Source organism: Rhinopithecus roxellana, chromosome 11, assembly GCF_007565055.1.
Source record: "Rhinopithecus roxellana isolate Shanxi Qingling chromosome 11, ASM756505v1, whole genome shotgun sequence".
Lineage (NCBI taxonomy): Eukaryota > Metazoa > Chordata > Mammalia > Primates > Cercopithecidae > Rhinopithecus > Rhinopithecus roxellana.
The window spans coordinates 91,475,498-91,485,997 of NC_044559.1; positions in this window are offsets into that span (position 1 = coordinate 91,475,498).

Consider the following 10,500-nt stretch of genomic DNA (forward strand, 5'->3'; position numbering starts at 1 on the left):
ACTCTGTCTCAAAGAAAAAAAAAATTAGAAATATAATAACCACTCATCAGATAAAATTACAAGAAATTTAAAGACTTTAATTGGCTTTCATTTGCAATAAAAAATCAGATAACACCTCATTCTGTAAAACATATTGAGTGTTCTAGTGATTTGGGTAGGAGACTGGCTTTATAAGCCAAAAAGTGGCTGCAGAAAGCAGAAACAGATAACAAAAAGCAGATTGGTCGTTTCAAAGTTACTTTCCTTGTAAAGTTAAAGCACAGCCGACTTTCTTATCATGCCAGCTGAAACTGGCCTGTGTGGGGATGTGGCTATTGTCTCTCTCTCCTGATTTCTTGGAAGGTGGAATAAGCAACTTAGTTTTGGTTTGGTGACATGATAGATCAGCATGAGTAACTTCATTTTGGTTTTGTCTATTGGGCCTAGTGCAGGAGCTCAGTTCAAACAATGGCCTATAAATTTCATTTAACACCATAATTGAGCTCTTATTATGTGCCAGTTTTAAAGCTGGGACTTGAGCTCTGCTGTCTGACTCCAAAGTCCCTGGTGAAGAAAATGTTTAAAATGCTATGTCAAATTATCTGACCAGAATTGTGGCATATTAGAAAATGCTTGTAATCCCAACACTTTGGGAGGCAGGAGGATTGCTTGAAGCCAGGAGTTCAAGACCAAACTGGGCAACAAAGTGAGATCTTATCTCTACTAAAAATAAAATACAATAAATTAGCCAGACATGATGGTGTGTGCCTGTATTCCTAACTACTCGGGAGGCTGAGGCAAGAGAGTCTCGTGGACCCAAGAGTTTGAGGCTGCAGTGAGCTATGATTGCACCATCAATGCACACCAGCCTGGGGGACAGAGCAAGACCCTGTCTCAAAAAAAGGAAGAAAGGGGTGAGGAGGGAAGGAAGGAAGGAAGGAAGGAGGGAGGGAGGGAGGGAGGGAGGGAAGGAAGGAAGGAAGGGAGGGAGGGAGGGAGGGAGGGAGGGAGAAAGAAAGGAAAGAAAGAAAGAAAGGAAAGAAAGAAATGCACTAGACAAGGTGTCAGAAGACCTGATTTAGAGTATCAGTTCTGCACTGGCTCCTTGCAGAACCATGCTTCCTTGATTTGTTAAGATTGGACAAAAACAATGATTCTCAAACTTAAAGGTCCACACAAATCACCTGGAGGTCTGGTTAAGATGCAACTTCTGCTTCAGGATGTCTGGGTGAGGTCTGAGATTCTACTTTTCTAGCAAGCACCCAGGTGAGCTCCATGTTGATCCAAGGACCACACTTGGAATAGCAAAGGACAGGATGACTTCCAGATCCTTTTACACTCTAACATAATGAATCAGTCTTTCCTTCTAAACTTAGCTTCGTTACTATCAAGGAAATATTAAGGGAACTGTCAAAAAAGAGAGTGATTAAAGAAAATTCCTATCTGAAGCCAAAAAATAAAAAGGAACTATTTAACTTATGGTAATAATGTCTCTGGAAGGATTCACAAGCAACCCGTAAGAGTAGTTGCCTTCGGGGGGAGGGACTAGATGGCCTTAGTACAGGCATGAGCCACCAAGCCTGGCATTCATCTCATCTATTTAATTGCAATCCAAGTTCCTTATGGGAAGAACCACTCAAATAGATTCCTTTTACACCTCCCGCAGCACTGGGCATATACCATGTTCTCAAGGAACTTTTGCTGAGCCATCAATCTGCTCATGAATATTATTCTATATTTATTTATTTCACTTCCTTTTAGCAGACATTCCTTTGGCAAGCTTGGGCTATCATAGAATCACATGGCATTTGTGAAACTATCACTGAATCAAGTAGATTCTCTGAATTTACCAAAGAAGGCAAGGCCTAGGGCATAAAAAGTATGTAGTACAAGTTCTTGTTTTTATTCCATTAATATTTCCTATAGATTAACATCCTTGGTCTATGTGACATGTTGCTGCACATTAGAATCATTGAAGGGAGCAAAAACAACAACAACAAAAACATGCTGACTGGGTACAGTGGCCCATGTCTGTAATCCCAGCATTTTGAGAGGCAGAGGTAGGAAGATCGCTTGAGCCCAGGAGTTCGAGACCAGCCTGGCAACCTAATGAGACCCTGTCTCTACAAAAAAAAAAAAAATTTTTTTAATAAATAAATAAATTAGCCTGGTGGCATGCGTCTGTAGGCCCAGCTACTCAGGAGGCTGAGGTGGGAGGATTGAGCCCAGGAGGTTGAGCCCAGGAGGTTGAGGCTGCAGTGAGCTGTGATCGCACCACTGCACTCCAGCCTGGGTGACATTGCAAGCTACGCCTCCCGGTTTCAAGCGATTCTCCTGCCTCAGGCTCCCAAGTAGTTGGGACTACAGGTACGTGCCATCATGCACAGCTAATTTTGTGTGTTTAGTAGAGACGGGGTTTCTTCATGTTGATCACTGGGTCAGGCTGGTCTCGAACTCCGAACCTCAGGTGATCCACCTGCCTCGGCCTCCCAGAGTGCTGGGATTACAGGCGTGAGCCACAGTGCCCAGCCGAGTGTTTCAGAGTTGCATTAAAGATATTTTAGCTCTCACTCTAGGATGTTTGTGCTTGGACATAATCAGCAGCACTACCTCACCATAACCACTAGGGGGACTAGAACCAAAGGAATTATCAAGCTGCTAGGTACAGTGTTTACCTTCACTGATTGCTGCTCAATATTCTATTAACTATTTTTCTTTGAAGCATATTTCTATTTTATGCATATTAAAATGCTTTAAAAAGTCAAACTCTAGTAGAATACAGGAAATTAAAGACTGATTCTCATTTCCAATTCGCACGCACAAAATAGTCACTGTTAATAAGATTTTTGTGTATCTTTCCAGATATTTTCATGTTTAATCTTTAAACCCATGATGTGTCCCCTGACTACCACTCTAACTTCATCTTCTACCACTCAGATCTTAAACTTGTCAAACTTGTTCCAGCCGGCCGGGCGCGGTGGCTCACGCCTGTAATCCCAACACTTTGGGAGGCCGAGGCGGGCGGATCACGAGGTCAAGAGATCCAGACCACCCTGGCTAACACAGTGAAACCCTGTCTCTACTAAAAAATGCAAACAATTAGTCGGGCGCGGTGGCGGGTGCTTGTAGTCCCAGCTACTCGGGAGGCTGAGGCAGGAGAATGGAGTGAACCCGGGAGGCGAAGCTTGCAGTGAGCCGAAATCGCGCCACTGCACTACAGCCTGGGCGACAGAGAGAGATTCCGTCTCAAAACAAAAACAAAACAAAACAAAACAAAACAAAACCAAAAACTTGTTCCAGCCTCAGGACCCTTGCCCTCACTACATTATCTTCCTGAACACTTTCTTGTCTTTCTTTTTCTTTTTCCTTTTTTTTATTTTTGAGACAGGGTCTCACTCTACAGTGGCCCTGCTGCACTCACTGCAACCTCCGCCTCCTGAGCTTAAGGGATCCTCCCACCTCAGCCTCCCTGGTATCTGGGACTACAGGCGCATGTCACCACACCCAGCTAATTTTGTATTTTTTGTAGAGATGGGGTTTCACCATATTGCCCAGACCGGTCTTGAACTCCTGAGCTCAAGCAATCCGCCCGCCTTGGCCTCCCAAAGTGCTGGGATTACAGACAGGTGTTAGCCGCGGCGCCAGGTCCTGGACCACTTTCTTTTCCCAGGTTCGCTCACTCAGATGTCAGCTCCTATGTCACTCCCTCACAGAGGCCTGTTGTGACACCCATCAAGTAACTATTGCCCAGTCTAAGTCACTCTCCATCACAAACCTTTGAAATTGCCTTGTTCCTATAAGTGCTTGCTTAGTCACTGCTAAAATGTGACCTCCATGAGAGCAGGAGCCTGGATGCCTTGTTTACTTCCGTATCCCAAGTGTCTAGAACACAAATTAAGAACTCAAAAGCATCTGTTAATTGAAAGAAATGAATGAAAGAATGCTCTCTATACTATTCTGCAACTTGTATTTTTCACCTAATCTTAAACGAGTTATATTTTACTGTATGTGGATAAGCTTTATTTCAGTCATATCCTTAATGTTATTTTTTGTTTTTGTTTTTGAGATGGAGTCTGGCTCTGTCGCCCAGGCTGGAGTGCAATGGCGCGATCTCGGCTCACTGCAAGCTCCGCCTCCCGGGTCCACGCCATTCTCCTGCCTCAGCCTCCAGAGTAACTGGGACTACAGGCGCCCGCCACCATGACCAGCTAATTTTTTGTTTTTGTTTTTAGTAGAGACGGGGTTTTCCTGCGTTAGCCAGGATGGTCTCGATCTCCTGACCTTGTGATCCTCCCGCCTCGGCCTCCCAAAGTGCTGGGATTACAGGCGTGAGCCACCACGCCCGGCATCTTTAATGTTTTAAATTTTATTTTCTTTGGGTTACACATTGACATGGCTCAAAAATAAAACAATATGAAAAGGTATTCAGTGAAAAATCTCACATCCACTTCTATCTCTCATCTGTCTAGTTCTCACACGACCAGGTAACCGTTCCCATTAGTTTATTGTATATCCTTTGTGCAAATATGTACTTATATATTCTTTTGTTTTTTGTTTTTGAGACAAAGTCTCACCCTGTCACCCAGGCTGGAGTGCAATGGTGTGATCTCAGCTCACTGCAACCTCTGCCTCCCAGGTTCAAGCGATTATCCTGCCTCAGCCTCCTGAGTAGCTGGGATTACAGGTGCACACCACCACACACCGATGGGAATCAACCCAAATGTCCATCTGTGACAGACTGGATTAAGAAAATGTGGCACATATACACCATGGAATACTATGCAGCCATAAAAAAGGATGAGTTTGCGTCCTTTGTAGGGACATGGATGCAGCTGGAAACCATCATTCTTAGCAAACTATCACAAGAACAGAAAACCAAACACCGCATGTTCTCACTCATAGGTGGGAACTGAACAATGAGATCACTTGGACTCGGGAAGGGGAACATCACGCACTGGGGCCTATCATGGGGAGGGGGAGGGGGGAGGAGGGAGGGCTTGCATTGCAATATTTATTAATGCAATAAAAAAATTGCATTAATTTTTTATTTTTTGTATGTTTAGTAGAGATGGGGTTTCACCATGTTGGCCAGGCTGGTCTTGAAAGCCTGACCTCATGATCTGCCCGCCTTGGCCTCCCAAAGTGCTGGGATTACAGGTGTGAGCCACAGTGCCCAGACATACATATATATTCAATTTTTTTTTTTTTTTTTTTTTTTTTTGAGATGGAGTCTCACTCTGTCACCCAGGCTGGAGTGGAGTGGCGCAATCTCAGCTCACTGCAACCTCCGCCTCCCTGGTTCAAGAGATTCTTCTGCCTCAGCCTCCCGAGTGGCTGGGATTGCAGGCACCCACCACCATCCCCTGCTAATTTTTGTATTTTTAGTAGAGATGGAGTTTCACCATATTGGCCAGGCTGGTCTTAAACTCCTGACCTCGTAATCTGCCTGCCTCGGCCTCCCAAAGTGCTGGGATTACAGGCATAAGCCACGGCCATATATATTCTTTTTTTTTTTTTTTTTTTGAGACGGAATTTCCCTCTTACCATTCAGGCTGGAGTGCAGTGGCGCGATCTCGGCTTGCTGCAACCTCTGCCTCCCAGGTTCAAGCGATTCTCCTGCCTCAGCCTCCCAAGTAGCTAGGATTACAGGTGCCCGCCACCATGCCCAGCTAATGTTTTGTATTTTTAGTAGAGACGGGGTTTCGCAATGTTGGCCAGGCTGGTCTCAAACTCCTGACCTTGAGATTCCCCTGCCTCGGCCTCTCAAAAGTGCAGGGATTACAGGCATGAGCCACCATGCTCGGCCCATATATATTCTTATTCTTATTTTCTTCCCTTTTTGTACAAACTGTTCTGCACCTTGATTCTTTTAACAGCGTAGTGGTATTTATGTATACATTTTATAAATGGATTTATAATTTATTTTACTCAATTCTGTGTTGATAGACTTTTGGCTGTTTCAGTTTTTGTTATTGCAAACAATGTTGCAGTAATCATTTTCATGCTTGATAAATATATGGTACAATAAATTCCTAGAAGTGGAGTGCCTAATCAAAACGTACATGTATATCGAATCATAAAATGTCTTAGCAGCCGGGCGCGGTGACTCACACCTGTAAGCCCAGCACTTTGGGAAGTCAAGACAGGTGGATCACGAGGTCAGGAGTTCAAGACCAGCCTGGCCAACATGGTGAAACCCCATCTCTACTAAAAACACAAAAAATTAGCCGGGCGTGGTAGTGGGTGCCTGTAATCCCAGATGCTCGGGAGGCTGAGGCAGGAAAATCGCTTGAACCTGGGAAGCGGAGGTTGCAGTTAGCTGAGATCATGCCACTGCACTCTAGCCTGGGCAAGAGAGAGAGACACCATCTCAAAAAAAATTAAAAAATTAAAAAAAATTTTTAAAAGATTTTATCAAAAAAAAAAGGTTTTATAAAAAAAAAAAAAAGATCTTAGCAAACTTCCCTCCAAGAGAGCTGCCACAATTTATAACTCCCACCAATGGTGCACAAGGACACCAACTTTCCCACACTCTTGTCCAGGATAAATATTTCAGACTTTTAAATGTTTGCCACTCTGATGAGTGAAAAATGGTTGGTCACTATTGGGTTTTCTTTTACGTAAATGTTTAATATCACTAATCTCTGTATCGTTCCAATTTTAGTATATGTGCTGCTGAAGCTAGCACTGCTCACTGTTGTTTTAATGTTCATTTCTCTTATTATGAATGAAGTTGAGTATCTTTTCATAGTTTAAAAATTGATTTATTGATATCTAATTAACATACCGTACAATTCACCCAATGTGTACAATTCAATGGCTTTTCGTATACTCACAACCATCACCACAATCAATCTTAGAATGTTTGCATTACTTCAAAAAGAACCCCGTATACTTTAGCTATCACTCTTGTATCTCCCTATTATCCTCCACCCTAAGCAACCACTAACCTACTTTTTGTCTCTATTGATTTGCCCTTTCTGAACATTGCATATAAATGGAATCATATAACATGTGGCCTTTTGTGACTGGTTTGTTAGCATAATGTCTCAAAGGTTCATTCATGTTGTAGTATGTATGAGTACTTTATTTCTTTGTTTGTTTGAGACAGGGTCTTTCTCTGTCACCCAGGCTGGAGTGCAGTGGCACCATCATGGCTCACGGCAGCCTTGACCTCCTGAGCCCAATCAATCCTCCTGCCTTAGCCTCCCAAGTAGCTGGGACCACAGGTGCATGCCACCACATCCCGCTAATTTTTAAATTTTTTGTAGAGACGGGGGCTCCCTATGTTGCCCAGGCTAGTCTCAAACTCCTGGGCTCAAGCATTTCTCTCGCTTCAGCCTCCCAAAGGGCTGGGATTATAGGTGTGAGCCATGGCGCCTAGCCACTTCATTGTTTTTTTGTTTGTTTGGTTTTTTTTTTGAGGTGGAGTTTCCCTCTTGTTGCCCAGGCTGGAGTGCAATGGTGCAATCTCAGCTCACCACAACCTCCACCTTCCGGGTTCAAGCAATTCTCCTGCCTCAGCCTCCCGAGTAGCTGGGATTACAGGCATGCACCACTACCGCCGGCTAATTTTGTATTTTCAGTAGAGATGGGGTTTTTCCATGTTGGTCAGGCTGGTCTCTAACTCCTGACCTCAGTTGATTTGCCTGCCTCAGCCTCCCAAAGTGCTGGGACTACAGGTATGAGGACTGCACCCACCCTACTTCATTCTTTTTTATGGCCAAATAATATTCCATTGTATGGCTATGCCATTTTTTTTTTAATCCATACATCAGTTAATGGACATTTGTGTTCTTTCCACCACAATTTTCTTTTTTTTTTTTTTTTTGAAACAGGCAATGAAAGACCTTTAGAACTGTGAAGTTGAGGCCAGGCGTGGTGGCTCATGCCTGTAATCCCAGCACTTTGGGAGGCCAAGGCAGGCGGATCACGAGGTCAGGAGATTGAGACCATCCTGGCTAACATGGTGAAACCCCGTCTCTACTAAAAATACAAAAAATTAGCCGGGCATGGTGGCAGGCGCCTGTAGTCCCAGCTACTTGGGAGGCTGAGGCAGGAGAATGGCGTGAACCTGGGAGGCAGAGCTTGCAGTGAGCTGAGATTGTGTCACTGCACTCCAGCATAGGGGACAGAGTAAGACTCCGTCTCAAAAAAAAAAAAAAAAAAAGAACTGTGAAGATGAAATAACACTAAGCAGTTTCCTTAATTGCTATAACTGAGCAGTCAAATCTGGTGGGCAAAACATCAGACTAGGAAGCACAAACACTCAAAATAATGACCTTGCCACAGAAGGGTTATCTGTGTAATATTGATGTTTCTCAGCTTTGAACTTTGTTTCCCAAATGTCAACTGACTTCTACCTACACATCTACTATGGAAGAATGAAATCGAATCAAGCTCTTTGAATTGCTTGGAGAAATGCTTACCAACTCATTTAAAACTACTGTTTTCTATAAGAAAAAAGTAAGAGGGCGGCCGGGCGCGGTGGCTCAAGCCTGTAATCCCAGCACTTTGGGAGGCCGAGACGGGTGGATCACGAGGTCAGGAGATCGAGACCATCCTGGCTAACACGGTGAAACCCTGTCTCTACTAAAAATACAAAAAACTAGCCGGGCGAGGTGGCGGGCGCCTGTAGTCCCAGCTACTCGGAAGGCTGAGGCAGGAGAATGGCGTGAACCCAGGAGGCGGAGCTTGCAGTGAGCTGAGATCTGGCCACTGCACTCCAGCCTGGGCGACAAAGCGAGACTCCGTCTCAAAAAAAAAAAAAAAAAAAAAAGAAAAGAAAAGAAAAAAGTAGGAGGAAGAAGTTAACTAATAAATGTGGGGCCGGGTGTGGTGACTCACGCCAGTAATCCCAACACTTTGAGAGGCCAAGGTAGGAGGATTATTTGCGGCTAAGGAGTCCAAGATAAACCAGGAAAACACAGTGAGGCTCAGTCTCTACAAAATATTTAAAAATTAGCCAGGCATGGTGGCACACACCTGTAGTCCCTGCTACTCCAGAGGCTGGGGTGGGAGGATTGCTTGAGCCCAGGAGGTGGAGGCCGCAATGAACAATGATCATGCCACTGTACTCCAGTTTGGGCAGCAGAGACTTGAGGCCTAGAGAGATTAAATCAGAGTCTCTCAGGCCTCAGAGTAGCACTTAGTTCACTTAAAGCTACTGTGCTTTGTAAGAACAAAGGAGGTCCAGCGCGGTGGCTCACACCTGTAATCCCAGCACTTTTGGGAAGCTGAGGCAGGTGGATCTTTTGAAATCAGGAGTTCAAAACCAGCTTGACCTACATAGCGAAACCCGTCTCTACTAAAAATACAAAAATTCGCTGGGTGTGGTGGCGCGTGCCTGTAATCCCAGCTACTCAGGAGGCTGAGGCAGAAGAATCGCTTTGAACCCGGGAGGCAGAGGTTGCAGTGAGCCGAGATTGTCCCACTGCACTCCAACCTGGGCGACAGAGTAAGACTCCCTCTCAAAAAAAAGAAAAAAGAAAGAAAAAGAAAAAAGGAAAGGGAAGAAGCCAACTAATAAAAAAGCATAATACCTTCTTCGCCAGATACGGGCGCGGTGGCAGGCGCCTGTAATCCCAGTTACTCAGGAGGCTGAGGCCACAGGAACCCAGGAGGCGGAGGTTGCAGTGAGCCAAGATTGCGCTACTGCACTCCAGCCTGGGAGACAGAGTGAGACTGTCTCAAAACAAACAAACAAACAAACAAAAACCCTTCTTCATAGTTCCTGTGGAATATATACTCCAAATATCAAGTATGCCCTAATATCATTGTCTACCCTTGAGTATTTATGGCAGACTAAATAAGCTTGACTTATAAATAGAATCTGCTAACTAAAATGCAATGAGCCTTTGCCTGGAAGGTAAAAGGTGGGCTCCCAGCTAGCTCCAAAAGCAGCCTTCACTGCACATGGGAATAAGCTGAGGAGTTTAAAAAATATTCATACCTGGGTCTGAATTCTGTTGAATCAGAATTCAGGGATTCTGGGTCTGAATCCCTACAGATTCTGTTGTAGTTCGTCTGAAGTCCAACCTTAGCATTGGGATTTTAAGAGCTCTCCAGAGGATTTTAATAGCGAATCAAGGTTGGAAACCACCGCCAGCTGAGTTCCACCTGGGTTCCATTCTTGTGTCTTTACAATGATCCCTTTCAAAGATTCACTGAGCTTTTTTGCTGTCATTGTCTTCTGTTGAATTATTTAAAACAAACTTTGAGACCTACATTGAGATTTAGATTTTGGTATCTTCCCAATCCCTGGGTCACACAAAGGCCTGAGGGCTGACCTAGAAGCAAACTGCCCTCCTCCCCCTGACCTTGTGGTCTAGAGGAGATCGGCCACTCTGTACACAGTCCTCCTGCAGCTCAGTACCCTTTTCCCTTGGCAGTGCCGTGGGTTTGCTTTTGAGTGTGTTTTCAGATGGACCTTCTTCCAGCTATCTTAGTTAAGGTTTTGCATCTCCCATATCCCTTTGGTCTGAGAGGGAAAGAATGCATGCAGGAAGAACAGCCAACTCC